Source organism: Bubalus bubalis, chromosome 14, assembly GCF_019923935.1.
Source record: "Bubalus bubalis isolate 160015118507 breed Murrah chromosome 14, NDDB_SH_1, whole genome shotgun sequence".
In the NCBI taxonomy this organism is placed as follows: Eukaryota; Metazoa; Chordata; class Mammalia; order Artiodactyla; family Bovidae; genus Bubalus; species Bubalus bubalis.
Genome location: NC_059170.1, coordinates 73,757,323 through 73,771,041, shown reverse-complemented (window position 1 = coordinate 73,771,041; position 13,719 = coordinate 73,757,323). Strand labels below are relative to the sequence as shown.

General features: G+C 45.1%; 1 long non-coding RNA gene across 1 annotated transcript; it reads right to left on the bottom strand.

Annotated features, from left to right (window-relative positions):
* Positions 1-233: 233 nt before the first annotated feature.
* On the bottom strand, positions 234-12,542 carry LOC123329283. Its single transcript, XR_006544694.2, has 2 exons — positions 11,699-12,542; positions 234-435 (listed from the first exon to the last, which is right to left on the bottom strand). It is a non-coding gene; the product is annotated as an uncharacterized LOC123329283 (long non-coding RNA).
* Positions 12,543-13,719: the final 1,177 nt, after the last annotated feature.

Genomic DNA, 13,719 nt, shown 5'->3' with positions numbered 1-13,719 from the left:
CCAAGTGGGAAGTGGGTGGTGAGAGGAATTGGGAGACTGGGAATGACATGTACACTATTGATACTCTGTGTAAAATAGATAACTAATAAGAACACCCTGTACACACAGGGAACTCCGCTCACAGCGCTGAGGGGACCTGAATGGGAAGGAAGCCCAAGATGGAGGGGATACATGTGTATGTGTGGCTGGTTCATTTTGCTGTTCAGTAGAAACTAACAACATTGTAAAGCAACTATACTTCAACAAAAATTAATTTAAAAATAACAACAACAAAAGAAGCAACAGGAAGGAGGCAGGGATGGAAGACACAGGAGGCTGTGGACGTGGGAGCTGGAACATCAAGTCTGCAGGAGGCTGAGGGCAGAGCTGGAGGAGGCACCTGTCAAGTCCTGAAGCACCGGAGCGCAGGCTTGGGTCTGTCCATCCTGGGGAGGGCTGAGGGGTAAGAAGCAGAGATAGGTGTTGGCTGGACTTCTGACTTCGAACATTATTCAGGCTTCAGGATGGAGATGGGATCTGGGAGTGCAGCTAGAGAGGAGACACCTTAGAAGTCTGACCCTCCTGATCCCCCCTTCACTGCCCCACAAGGACACAGCACAAGCTGGCTTTGGACTGTGTCCATCTCGATGTCCCTTTCCTCCCTGATGACAACCATTAGAAACATATGTCCATCCATGTTGCTGCAAATGGCATTATTTTGTTCCGATCCAAAATCACTCAGGTACATAGACTTTCCCAGACCAAAACACACTGTGAACCCACTTGAGCATGAGACACTGTTTCCAGGCTTCTCTCAAGAACACTGTAGGTTTTAACAGCCAAAGGCCTGAATCTGGTGCTGTTTTGTAAACATCAGAAGCTGCTTACCTAATGTGGGCTCTTTCCAGGTGAATCTATGAAAACAGATAACGGTTTCTGAAGAAGTGTTCAAGAAATCAAAATGACTCAGATTAAGATGAGAAAATTGTCAGCAAGGACTCCAGACTCCTTTGAATCAGGTTGCTGTTCTTTATAGCAAAGAGAGTCTAACTGGTTTGCCAGCTCCATCAAAAACTCAGATGAGGAAACGTGCTTGCTTTCTAGCATAGGGATTTAATTAGAACAGAGACAAAACTTACTGGTAGGAAAGGTTGTTAGGAAATGCTGTAGATTACAAAGAACCCTGCAAATGTATGCCTTCTATAAATTCAAGGAGCACCCACTCTGTGCACGGCTCTTGGCTAAGGGAATCTACTCACCAAGAGAACTAAGATTTTGCCTAAGTAGAGCTTGCATTCCAGCTCCGTGAGGTCTAAGGGAGACCAAACCAGTGAGCTGAGAGTGAATGCAAGATACTGGGCACCTGAGCCCAGGGTGGGACAGTCCCGTGGGGATGCAGTGGATACAGACAAGCAAGTGATGAGGACAGGGCTTATCTCCAGGAGAAGCTGGGTGTGAAGAAAGCATTCAGATCAGCTAAGAGGCAGGGAATGAGTGTGAGCCTGGAAAAGAGGTTCTGAGTTTTGACCAGAGCAGGACAGGAAGAAGCTACATTAAAAACATGGACTGTGTCCTGGAGAGAAAAGTATTCATGGCAAGGAGGGTGGGGGATGAACTCATGACATGAGAGCATCTGAGCTGGTGCTTGGAGAACAGTAGGGCAAGAGACCAACGAGGCCACTTTAGGGGTGACACGGGAAAGAAATGATGGGACCCTGAGTGAGTGGCTAAAAGGATAGGATTCAGTTGCTATTTGAATGGAATTTGTGAGAAGCAGTGGCCAAGCCTTGTGACTAGAAGTCAGGTGGTACCATGAGCCACATGGGGAGGAAGGCAGACAAGAACACACGTGCTGAGCCGAGCTCAGCATCACCTGGGTGCCTGAGCAGAGATGGCCCCAGCACAAGTCTGCACTCGGAGAGCCATGTGGACTGGGTGTGGCTCCAGGTCAGGAGGCTCAAGGTCTATGAGGACCAACGAGGTGGGTAAATGAGAGGCCGCAGCTTCAGAAAGGAGCCACGCAAGCCTCACTCCAGTCAACTGAAGGGGAACCAGTGCAGTGCAACATTGCTCGTCACCTGCATCCTGGCTGATGCCAGCTCAGTCCTGGAGGTTCAGCCCCATGACTCTTCAGAGCCCTTTAGAAAAGTAGTCTCCAAACTCCTCCCCTCCTGTATGCCTCAGTACTCTGGGCTCTGAGTTTCCCTGGATGTCTGACCATTGATTCAAACCCAGACCCTCTGAGAGCTTAGACGGGGACCCGACCTGAGTAGGGGAAGCTTATCCACATCCTGGCTAACCCACCTTGCCAGCGACTGAATGAAGTCCCCGTGACACCCAAGCTCTCAGTGCAGACCCCTGGTTTGGGCAACCTAAGTTCTCTAGCCCTGACCCTCCATCCTGAAGGGCTCTGAATCCTGGCTAGGGCTCCCTGCTCTGTGGTCCCCCGGAAGACAAGCAGCTGCACTAGAGTGAGCTCCTCTCCAGGGGACCCTGGCAGCCTGGCCACTGCTGCCTTCACGGCTGCTCGTGCTACAGCAGTGTCTCCTGGTGTCTCCAAGCCTGGTGGAGAGGCAGCTGTGTTCACCCACTCCGTGGCTTGACTCCGTGACACTGTGGTTTTGCTTCATTGCTTCTTGATGTTAGAAGTCCAACGACAATCCCAAACGCCAGCAATTCTATCGTCCATAATCAATAAACCTCCTGTTCTTCAAGGATCCCTATCAGGGACCTGCATGGTGTCACTGTGGTCCATTCACCTACATCACTCAACATGAGTCAGCCCAAGACATCATTCCCCTCAAGACGCTCTGTAGCCAGGACCTGCTCCCTCTAGAAACACCGTGTGATTGCAATTAATCGCAGACACCAAAAGATGAAACAGACAAGGCCACCACAAGGCACACAGGAGCCCTTGCACCCCTGCATTCCGGGGTGGCCAGCATCACAGTTGTCAGGACACGAGCACAGAGCCGACAAACTCCTCCTAAACATTTTAGACTTTTGTGGACCAGACCTCTGTTGAACCCCTTCCACTCTGCTAATAAAATGGGCTCTGACCATGCAGAAGCCACTGGGTGAGGCTGTATTTCCTGAAAAACTTGACTGACAGAAGCAGGCGATGGGCCACATGTCGCCGGCAAGGGGCAGCTGGCCCAGCAATCATCTGATGGGGTGCGGAGAAGGAATAGGAGGAAGGAGAGGATGGAGCCTCAGAACAGGGCAGCTGGAAGGACCGGCAGCACGAAAGCCAGATGACGGTGAGTGAGAGAGGCACAGTCACAGGGACTTCGCTGGTGGTCAAGTAACTGAGACTTCACCTTCCCAAGAAGGGGCTGCGGGTTTGTTCCCTGGTCAGGGAGCCAAGATCCCACATGCTTTGTGGCCAAAAAAACCCAAAACATAAAACAGAAGCAATATTGTAGTAAATTCAATGAAACAGTTTAAAAACGGCTGACATCGGGCTTCCCTGATGGTCCAGGGGTGAAGAATCCTCCTTTCAATGCTGGAGTCAATAGCTGGATCCCTGGTCCAGGAAAATTCCACATGCCTTGGAGCATCTAGGCCCATGTGCCCCAACTTCTAAAGCTGGCCTACCTAAAGCCCATGCTGTGCAGTAAGAGGGGGCGCCATAACAAGAAGCCCACACACCATAACCAGAATAGACCCCACTTGCCAAAACTAAAGAAAAGCCATCACACAGTGATGAAAAGCCAAAAATAAAAATAATTTTTTAAAATGTTTCACAAAGAAATCTTTATAATAAGTCATGGTTACATATATATGCATATATAGATATAGGTATGTATAAAACATGTGTATATTATATACATGTATAGGCATGAGAAACCTATATGCAGGTCAGGAAGCAACAGTTAGAACTGGACATGGAACAACAGACTGGTTCCAAATAGGAAAAGGGGTACATCAAGGCTGTATATTGTCACCCTGCTTATTTAACTTCTATGCAGAGTACATCATGAGAAACTCTGGACTGGAAGAAGCAAAAGCTGGAATCAAGATTGCTGGGAGAAATATCAATAAGCTCAGATATGCAGATGACACCACCCTTATGGCACAAAGTGAAGAGGAACTAAAAAGCTTCTTGATGAAAGTGAAAGAGGAGAGTGAAAAAGTTGGCTTAAAGCTCAACATTCAGAAAATGAAGATCATGGCATCTGGTCCCATCACTTCATGGGAAATAGATGGGGAAACAGTGTCAGACTTTATTTTTCTGGGCTCCAAAATCACTGCAGATGGTGACTGCAGCCATGAAATTAAAAGACGCTTACTCCTTGGAAGGAAAGTTATGACCAACCTAGATAGCATATTGATTTCTCACTCTCCTCTTTCACTTTCATCAAGAGGCTCTTTAGTCCTTCATTTTCTGCCAAAAGGGTGGTGTCATCTGCATATCTGAGCTTACTGATATTTCTCCCAGCAATCTTGATTCCAGCTTTTCTTCATCCAGCCTGGCATTTCTCATGATGTACTCTGCATATAAGTTAAATAAACAGGGTGACAATATACAGCCTTGATGTACTCCTTTCCCTATTTGGAACCAGTCTCTTGTTCCATGTCCAGTTCTAACTGTTGCTTCTTGATCGCCATACAGATTTCTCAGGAGGCAGGTCAGCTGGTCTGGTATTCCCATCTCTTTGGGAATGTTCCAGAGTTTGTTGTGACCCAGACACTCAAAGGCTTTGGCGTAGTCAAGAAGGCAGATGTTTTTCTGGAACTCTCTTGCTTTTACAATGATCCAGCAGATGCTGGCAATTTGGTCTCTGGTTCCTCTGCCTTTTCTAAAACCAGCTTGAACATCTGGAAGTTCACGGTTCACGTATTGCTGAAGCCTGGCTTGGAGAATTTTGAGCATTACTTTACTAGTGTGTGAGATGAGTGCAATTGTGCAGTAGTTTGAGCATTCTTTGGCATTGCCTTTCTTTGGGATTGGAATGAAAACTGACCTTTTCCAGTCCTGTGGCCACTGCTGAGTTTTCCAAATTTGCACAGTCAACAAGAGAGTCCAAAATGCAGTACTTGTATGCAATCCCCAAAACAACAGAATGATCTCTGTTCATTTCCAAGGCAAACCATTCAATATCACGGTAATCCAAGTCTATGCCCCGACCAGTAATGCTGAAGAATCTGTAGTTGAACAGTTCTATGAAGACCTACAAGACCTTCTAGAACTAATACCCAAAAAAGACGTCCTTTTTACTATAGGGGACCGGAATGCAAAAGTAGGAAGTCAAGAAACACCTGGAGTAACAGGCAAATTTGGCCTTGGAGTGAATGAAGCAGGGCAAAGGCTAATAGACTTCTGCCAAGAGAATGCACTGGTCATAGCAAACACCCTCTTCCAACAACACAAGAGAAGACTCTACACATGGACATCACCAGGTGGTCGACACCAAAATCAGATTGATTATATTCTTTGCAGCCAAGGTTGAAAATGCTCTATACAGTCAGCAAAAGCAAGACCAGGAGCTGACTATGGCTCAGATCATGAACTCTTTATTGCCAAATTCAGACTGAAATTGAAATTCAAACTGAAATTGAAGAAAGTGGAGAAAACCACTAGACCATTCAGGTATGACCTAAATCAAATCCTTTATGACTATACAGTGGAAGTGAGAAATACATTTAAGGGACTAGATCTGATAGATAGAGTGCCTGATGAACTATATACGGAGGTTCGTGACACTGTACAGGAGACAGGGATCAAGAACATCCCCAAGAAAAAGAAATGCAAAAAAGCAAAATGGCTGTCTGAGGAGGCCTTACAAATAGCTGTGAAAAGAAGGGAAGTGAAAAGCAAAGGAGAAAAGGAAAGATATAAGCATCTGAATGCAGAGTTCCAAAGAGTAGCAAGGAGAGATAAGAATGCTATACTCAGTGCCCCAACCCTGAAGCAGGCCGTTGCCAAGCCATGCCTCCACCAGAGACTCTTGGACACTCACAGGCAAGTCTAGGTTAGGTTTAGTATATGGAGACCAGCTTGAGGAGTTTAACTGAAGACCCTGATATGTCTATGAGCAAATTGCCCTTGACCACTAGCCAAGGACATTCAAGTCAGGAAGTTTCTATAAAACCAAAGTGAACCTTCATGTTACGGCCCTGGGATGGTAAACACACTAAATAAGTAAAGCACTGGGATGCTGGGTCTTATCACAGCTATAACATCACAATAGTCAGGAAGAATCTTCGAAACATCATCTCTCTTGCTGTCAGGCAAGTTGACAAGTTTCCTGCCTGAAAATGATGCTTAAATTTTCACTGCAGGATTGATGGGAATCCTGGAATGCTGTGATAAGGAAACAGCTTTTCTGCTGCTGATTTCTAAATGAAGGCTATGGTTTAAGAAGCCAGAAAACAAGGAAGTGACAAGCAAGGTAAGAAGGAAGACAAGGAGGCGAATGGATAACATATCATTCTGCTGTTTTGAAAATCACTAAAAAGTGGCAAGGTAGATTCTGGGCCTCAAGTGAAAAAGTGATGCTGTTCACCAAGATCCTCAAGAACTTCCAGATGACCTGGATCACAGAGAAAGCAAAGAGGTCTGAGTTCACAGCCATGACCATACTGCAGGCAAGGAGCTTACCCCAAGGGCTCCATCAGCCTGCCACCCTCTGCTTATGGGGCACCTTGCCTGGTGCCCAACAGCGAGAGCTCCTTTGCTCTCAGCAGCCTAGCCCTTCCCTAATCTGGGTGTTTATTTTTCTGTGTGCTCACTCTCAGTTGCTCCTGACTTCTCTTTTCTGCTCTTTCAAAGAGCCAGCACTCTGTGTAACGAAGCTGTGTGCTGTGCCCAAGTCTTAAACTTAGGATGAGGATGCATATTTGATCAAGATCTATGTAAATTCCACTCACCAGAGTGAATATTATTTTTCTTTGCTTTGAAAATACAGTTCACCTCTGTCTATATTTGTGTTCCTACAAGCGGCAAAGCCTTCATTTACTATTTTCAATCACCTTTTTTAGATTCAACCTCTCTCATTTTAAAGTCCTTCTTGAAAAAGTAATGCCTCCCCCAATGGAGGCCTTTACAGAAAAAAAAAAAAAAATCACAACACAATTCTTTTCTACCTTGTGTCCTATATGTGAGATGCTTTCAGAGCATCCTTAAGCCGAAAAGCCCAATCCTTGACATTTATCTTCAACTATTGTCTGGACTACAGAATCACATTTTGCCTGCAAACGGCAGCCTTCCAAACTCAAAATTTTATTTTAAGTATTTAAGTAGTTTCTAAACATATTAGTGTGTAGTAGCACAGGAGTCATTTTCACTTTATCACATTAAGATAAAAAATATACATGGCCTTTTTTTCTCCTGTTTTTTTCCTTCTTCTGAGAAACCTTGTTACTAGATTGCACAAAAGGACAGTAAGAACTACATGGGGATCTTGTTAAGATGTAGTTTCTGATTCAGTAGGTCTGGAGTAGGGCCAAAGTTCTACCTTTCTAACCAGCTCCCAGGAGTGGCTGCTGCTGCTGCTCCGAGGACCACAATGGGAGAAGCACAGGGACCCAAGCAGTGGTTCTCACCTTGGTTCCGCATGCAAATCCCCTGAGAAGCTCTAACAGCAGAGTTGCCTGAGTCCCACGCCATAGATGCCAGTGGGATTGGCCTGGAGGGTGGCCTGGTCCCAGAAATGAGTGAAAGAAGCCGGGTGACGGATGCCACTGTGCAGCTCAGTGGTTAACAGTGGTCTAAGGCCAGATCCGGGCTTCCCTGGTGGCTCAGTTGGTAAAGAATCAACCTGCAATGAGGGAGACCTGGGTTCGATCCTTGGGTTGGGAAGATCCCCTGGAGGAGGGCATGGCAACCCACTCGAGTATTCTTGCCCGGAGAATCCCATGGACAGAGGAACCTGAAGGGCTGCAGTCCATGGGGTTGAAAAGAGTTGGACATGACTGAGCAACTGTGCATAGCACCAGGCCAGATCCAGCTGGCAGGCATCCCTCATCCTTCCTGGGAGGGCAGAGTCTGTGCCTCTGACATCTCTTCCTCCATGGAAACTTTATCTCTAGGTCCTTATGGAAGTACAGCTTGCTTCCAATACTATTCATGTGCTTACAATTAAACCTGACTCCCACAGGGTGAGTTTTTCAAGCCCTCTTTCCCACTTACATTGAGAACCAGCACGTTTGGATCAGTGACTCTCATGGACACAACCTGGGTGGGTGGTTCCCACGGACACAATCAGAGCGGTCCAACGTGAGAGGTCTTAGAGTCCTAGGTCTTCGATCTCATGTAAGCATCACATACAAAAACCTCTGGGAGGAAAATCAGTTTCATGCATTCTCCAGATAGGAAGACCAAGGCCAAGGGAAATTATTTGGATAACTGGGTACTTGTCTAAGGATGTGTTTCCCAGGAAGAAGTAATATTCTATCTCTACCTGTAGAACAACCTAAGCACACAAAATGCTTTGGCAAAGACCTAAGGTAAGAAACTTAGGCTCCTGAGGACTTAAGAGTTAGCCTGTAATTCTCAAAAAGCCCAGCCTATAGACACTCTGATAAGATGGGCAGCCTGGTGATGTCCCTGCCTGGCTCAATGACCCCCCAGGCTACCCTCATACTTACAGAGACCTCACGTGTGAAGACAGATATTGTGTGATTATCGAGGTTCTGACATAGGTTGAAAGAAAGACAACCTATGTGAAAAGCAGATTTGGCTGAGGACTCGGGTGGAGAAGGGATGCAAGATTAAGAGCATTTCCTGCTGCTGTTGCTGCTGCTAAGTTGCTTCAGTCGTGTCCGACTCTGTTCGACCCCATAGACGGCAGCCCACCAGGCTCCCCCGCCCCTGGGATTCTCCAGGCAAGAACACTGGAGTGGGTTGCCATTTCCTTCTCCAAATCATGAAAGTGAAAAGTGAAAGTGAAGTCGCTCAGTCGTGCCCGACTCTTAGCGACCCCATGCACTGCAGCCCACCAGGCTCCTCCGTCCATGGGATTTTCCAGGCAAGAGTACTGGAGTGGGGTGCCAATGCCTTCTCCAGAGCATTTCCTGGGCAAATTTAAAAAGTTTCTAGGGACTTGGAATTGGTGACAATGATTAACTTCACTGAGTTATTTCTGGAAACCTATCTCAAGTCTACAATTATAACTCGTCACTTTACTATCTATTGACAATCGGCCCCTAGGTTCTGAAAATTTTTTCTAATATAGTTGAACTTCTAAATGAAAGGTCATCATTTTCTCCATTTACTTTTATCGCCACCCTATGACCTCTAGGGAATAATTCACAAATACCATTGAATAATGAGATGATCTTGAGGACACCAGATGAGCACTCCAGTGGCCAGATTCTGCTGGGTCAGAAAGGACCCAGGGGTTACATTCACAGTGAGGTTCCTACTGTACACATATCTTTATTCTGCCATATTGATAATGGCAGGATTTAATTGTTGGTAAAAACAAACCACTGTGAAAGGACTGTTTCAGTGGAGAGTCCACATCCAAGGCTTACTGTGAAGGCCAAGTGTAATCAATCATCACTAGCGTGTGAGTGCAGATGTGTGTCATAGTGCCGGGGTGACCATCAGCTTGCATTCAAACTTCAGCAAGTCTATACCACTTATTTCAGAGACTCCCAAGTCTCTTACACTTCCAGTAAGTGTTCAAAAATCCCAAGAGGCATCTCTGTTGTCCTGCCTGGTCTGAGACCCCTCTGACACCGAGCCACAAAGTATTATTGGTCTGAAATCTTGCCCAAAGGGCATCAAGTTAACTGTACCTTAGTGGGGTCGCCAGAGATCCTCATGCCCCACCCAGTGTGTTCCAGGATTCCAGTCTCTGTATCTAGAACCCAAGCATCTGTAGGTCTCTCTGAAACAAACCATATTTGAGTTCCAGCCACATGTGTACTTTTTGATACAATGTCTACTCCCCTCCCACATCATTTGAGAGTCTTCATATAGCCCTTTTTTGATGTTGAGTTTCCTTCCAGAAGACACCAAGCTAGTAAATATCAGCTGGGCTCTCCCTGTAGTCCACAAGTCATGCCCAAATCTTCTAAACAAGCAGTGGTCACAGCTGAGACTAAGAAAAGATTATACAAGCATAAAGGTGTTTGGTCATAGATCCAAGGAGATAAATACAATTTTTACTTGCAGCCCCTTTTCAAAGCCAACATGTTTAAGCTGACAAATGGTGGGTCATTTGCCGTATCCAATATTTGAAAAGAAGCTCAAAATTTCCAGAATAGGCACCTACCATGTGGTGTAGTTAGAGATGTTATTGGGATCAGAAAAACTTGCCAAATGGGAAAACCCAAATCAAATTATTATTCCAGTAAACAAATTGAAAATGAAGGCATTCCCAGATGCTTTTGACAAGGGGCAAATGGACTTCTAAATCAAACATTTCCTAAATATATTAGCAAAACGCATTATATAACACTAACATTAATGACACACACCAGATTGCTGAGGTTCTTAATCACATCTTTTCAATCTAGGCGCTTATACTGTGAAAGGGTTGGTTCCTACAGACAGCTCATAACACAAAGTAAGTCTCTCCAATGACGTTCCCACCATTACCAAATGTTTTTCTTCTGATTTGTCTCCAGACATGACATTTTTGCAAATTAAACTGGATTACATTATCCGTGATGGCTGAAATTCAATTATCCAAATAACTAACCAGCCAGCTCCATGACTAAATCGTCCACCTGCTGCCTGAACTTTTGGGGTTTGACAGCCTGCTGGGTTCGTTTTGACTTTATAAAGTAGAAGTAGAGACCTGGATTTCTCTGGGAAAAGAACCTGGGAATTCTTTCCTTCTAACGTTACTTTAGGGATCAAGGTCAGATTCTCTCTGTAAAAGATAAAACAATTCACATGTTTTCAGACACAAGGGCTGCGTGTTCCCACTCCTCAGTTCCTCCCCGCGGTCTTTCTCTGATCTGCTTTTATGCCCATTTATCACGGTTTCCAATTTTATACAACCTCAAAGACCAGAATAGACATCTTTATCTTTATGTGTATCTCTCGGTCAAAAGGAATTTGCATTTCCATTTATGAAAATACTGTCATGCCACCTTTCCATAAGAGAGTCTGCAGGGTTATATTCCCTCTAACTGTGGATAAAAGGGCACACTTCTTTTCACACTCATCAACACTTCATAATACACATCTCTTAATTTTCCCCGAACAACAGATCAAAACAACTCATTATTTGTACTTATATTTCTACAGTCACTTGAGATTGTACAACTTTTCAGGTTTACAGCCCCTTCAACAAACCTAATATAGGGAGTTAGAACAGTCTTTTAAAGTAAAAATAAACAAAAAAGCCATAAGATTAAAAACTGCCAAAATATGTGTTGGTAGAAAAATTTCAACTGATAAATGAAGAAGCATCAAATTTCCAGCTAATACTGAATAAAAGGTAAAAGACACCAGAGAAATATAACTTCAAAGTGTTATCTGAATAAAAGACTGGAAACAGAGAAGATGGTCTTAGATTGGGAGGCAATTCGGAAAGGAAGTTTTTAAAGATGAGGAGAGTGATGTTTGGTTCAGGATGGGGAACACATGTATACCTGTGGCGGATTCATTTTGATATTTGGCAAAACTAATACAATTATGTAAAGTTTAAAATAAAATAAAATTTTTTTAAAAAATGAAAAAAAAAAAATAAAGATGAGGAGAGACAGTTTTTTATATATATATATTTGTTTTCATAACAAAGCGCCACAAACTCACCACTTGGAGCAGCACAAATTGCCTCACAGCTCTGCAGGTCAGAAGTCTGGCAGGCATGGCTGAAATCCAGAGGTCAGCTGCTGCGTTCCTTTCTGAAGCCTCTAGTTTTAGGGGAGAACCTGTTTTCTGTCCATTTGGGTTGCTAACAGAATGTAGCTCCTTGACGTTGTAGCGAGGTCCCTGTTTTCTCGCTGGCTGTACCTGAGGGCTGTTCCTGGCTCCTCGAGGCGGCCATGGTCCTCGGCTCTCGGCACCTTCTCGGATCTCCAGGTGATGAGATTGAGCCCATGGAGGTAATCTAATCTCTTCTGTCTATTGTAAAGTCCGCTGACTGGCAGCCTTAATGGTATCTGCAACCTGAACTCACTGTGGCCAAGTGACGTAACACATCCACAGGTTCTAGGGATTAGAGGATCTTCATGGTCCGAGTGGGGGCAGGGGAGGACGACAGTTCTGCCCACCACAATCAGCCTGCTAGAAGAGTCACAGAAGCCCCAAAGAATGACATACCCCGTACTTCTCCTTAACTTCTAAGGTTATTATCTATTTATATTATTCACTGATGCCTGTGCTGGGTCTTTATTGCGGCACAGGCTTCTTCTGCAGTTGCAGCTCATCAACTCCGCAGCACGGGCTCAGTTCATTGTGGCTCAGGGGTGTAACTGCTCCTCAGTGTGTGGGATCTTTGCTCCCAGAGATCAAACCTGTGTCCCCTGCATTGGCAGGTGGTTGCCTAACCGCTGGACCACCAGGGAAGTCCCAATCCCTGAGTTTAAAACAAAATCTCTGACCTTCCTTAAAGCTTATTTGAGGAAGCCCTTGATCCAAACAGGTGCCATCTGGAGACTCTTTTTCTTGAGATCCTCTCCCCTGACTGCCAGGCACCGCACACCATTCTGACTCTTCCTGTGTCTAAAGCTATGTCTGGCTGCAAGAGAAAGTAGGAGACGTAGCCCTTCTGTCAATCCATGGCACCCCTCATCACCTGGGGACCCTAGCCCTGCTTCCACAGCCAGGTCTCCCTAGATCTCTTATGAAAATAGCTTCTCCTGCTTCTTTCGAGTCTTGGGAGGAGCTGGATGACTTATAAAGACCCCTCTATGTCCTCTCCTCTCTCCTCTGGTGGAGAAGCCATTCAGGCAAACTGACACCTGGAAGACCACAGCTCATAAGATACATGCAGAGGGGTCTGATTCTCTCTTTTTTAAAAGAAAATTATTAAGATTTTACTTGGCTGTGCTGGGTCTTACTTTTGGCAGACAGAATCTTCAGTCTTGATTGCAGCACGCTGGATCTTTCAGCTGTGGCACGTGTGGTCTATTCCCCTGACCAGGAATTGAACTCAGGCCCCCGCATTGTGAGTGCAGAGTCCTAGCCACTGGGCCACTAGGGAAGTCCCAGATCTGATTCTCTTATGTACAAATATACCTACACATATATGTGTGTAAGTGTGCTTATGTGTGCACACACATGTGGGCTTCGCAGATGGTGCAGTGGTAAGGAATCCTCCTGTAAATGCAGGAGACACAAGAGACGTAGGTTCAATCCCTGGGTCAGAAAGATACCGTGGAGTAGGAAATAGCAACCGGCTCCAGTATTCTTGCCTGGAAAAGTCCATGGACAGAAGAGCCTAGCGGACTACAGTCCATAGGTTCGAGAAGAGTCAGTCATGACTGAGCGACTGAACACACACACCTGGACATTTATGAGAGACAGATACACCAACACACACACTCATATACACATACACATATGTTAAAACAAATAATCCACTTTTCTCCCAAGCTATTCAAAAACTTTTTATTATTATTATTATTTATTCTAAATGGGTCTTTGTAGACTACATATAAGACTACATATAAGACAATACGTAGTTTCATTGACCAGACTGCAACACTTACACCTGAGAATAAGCCTTTTCCTCAAGTTCATGGAGACAACTATTGCCATCCACTCTGGGACAGGGACTTCCTGACCAAAACTGACCATCATTATGCCTTATTCAACAAGCTTACGCTCTC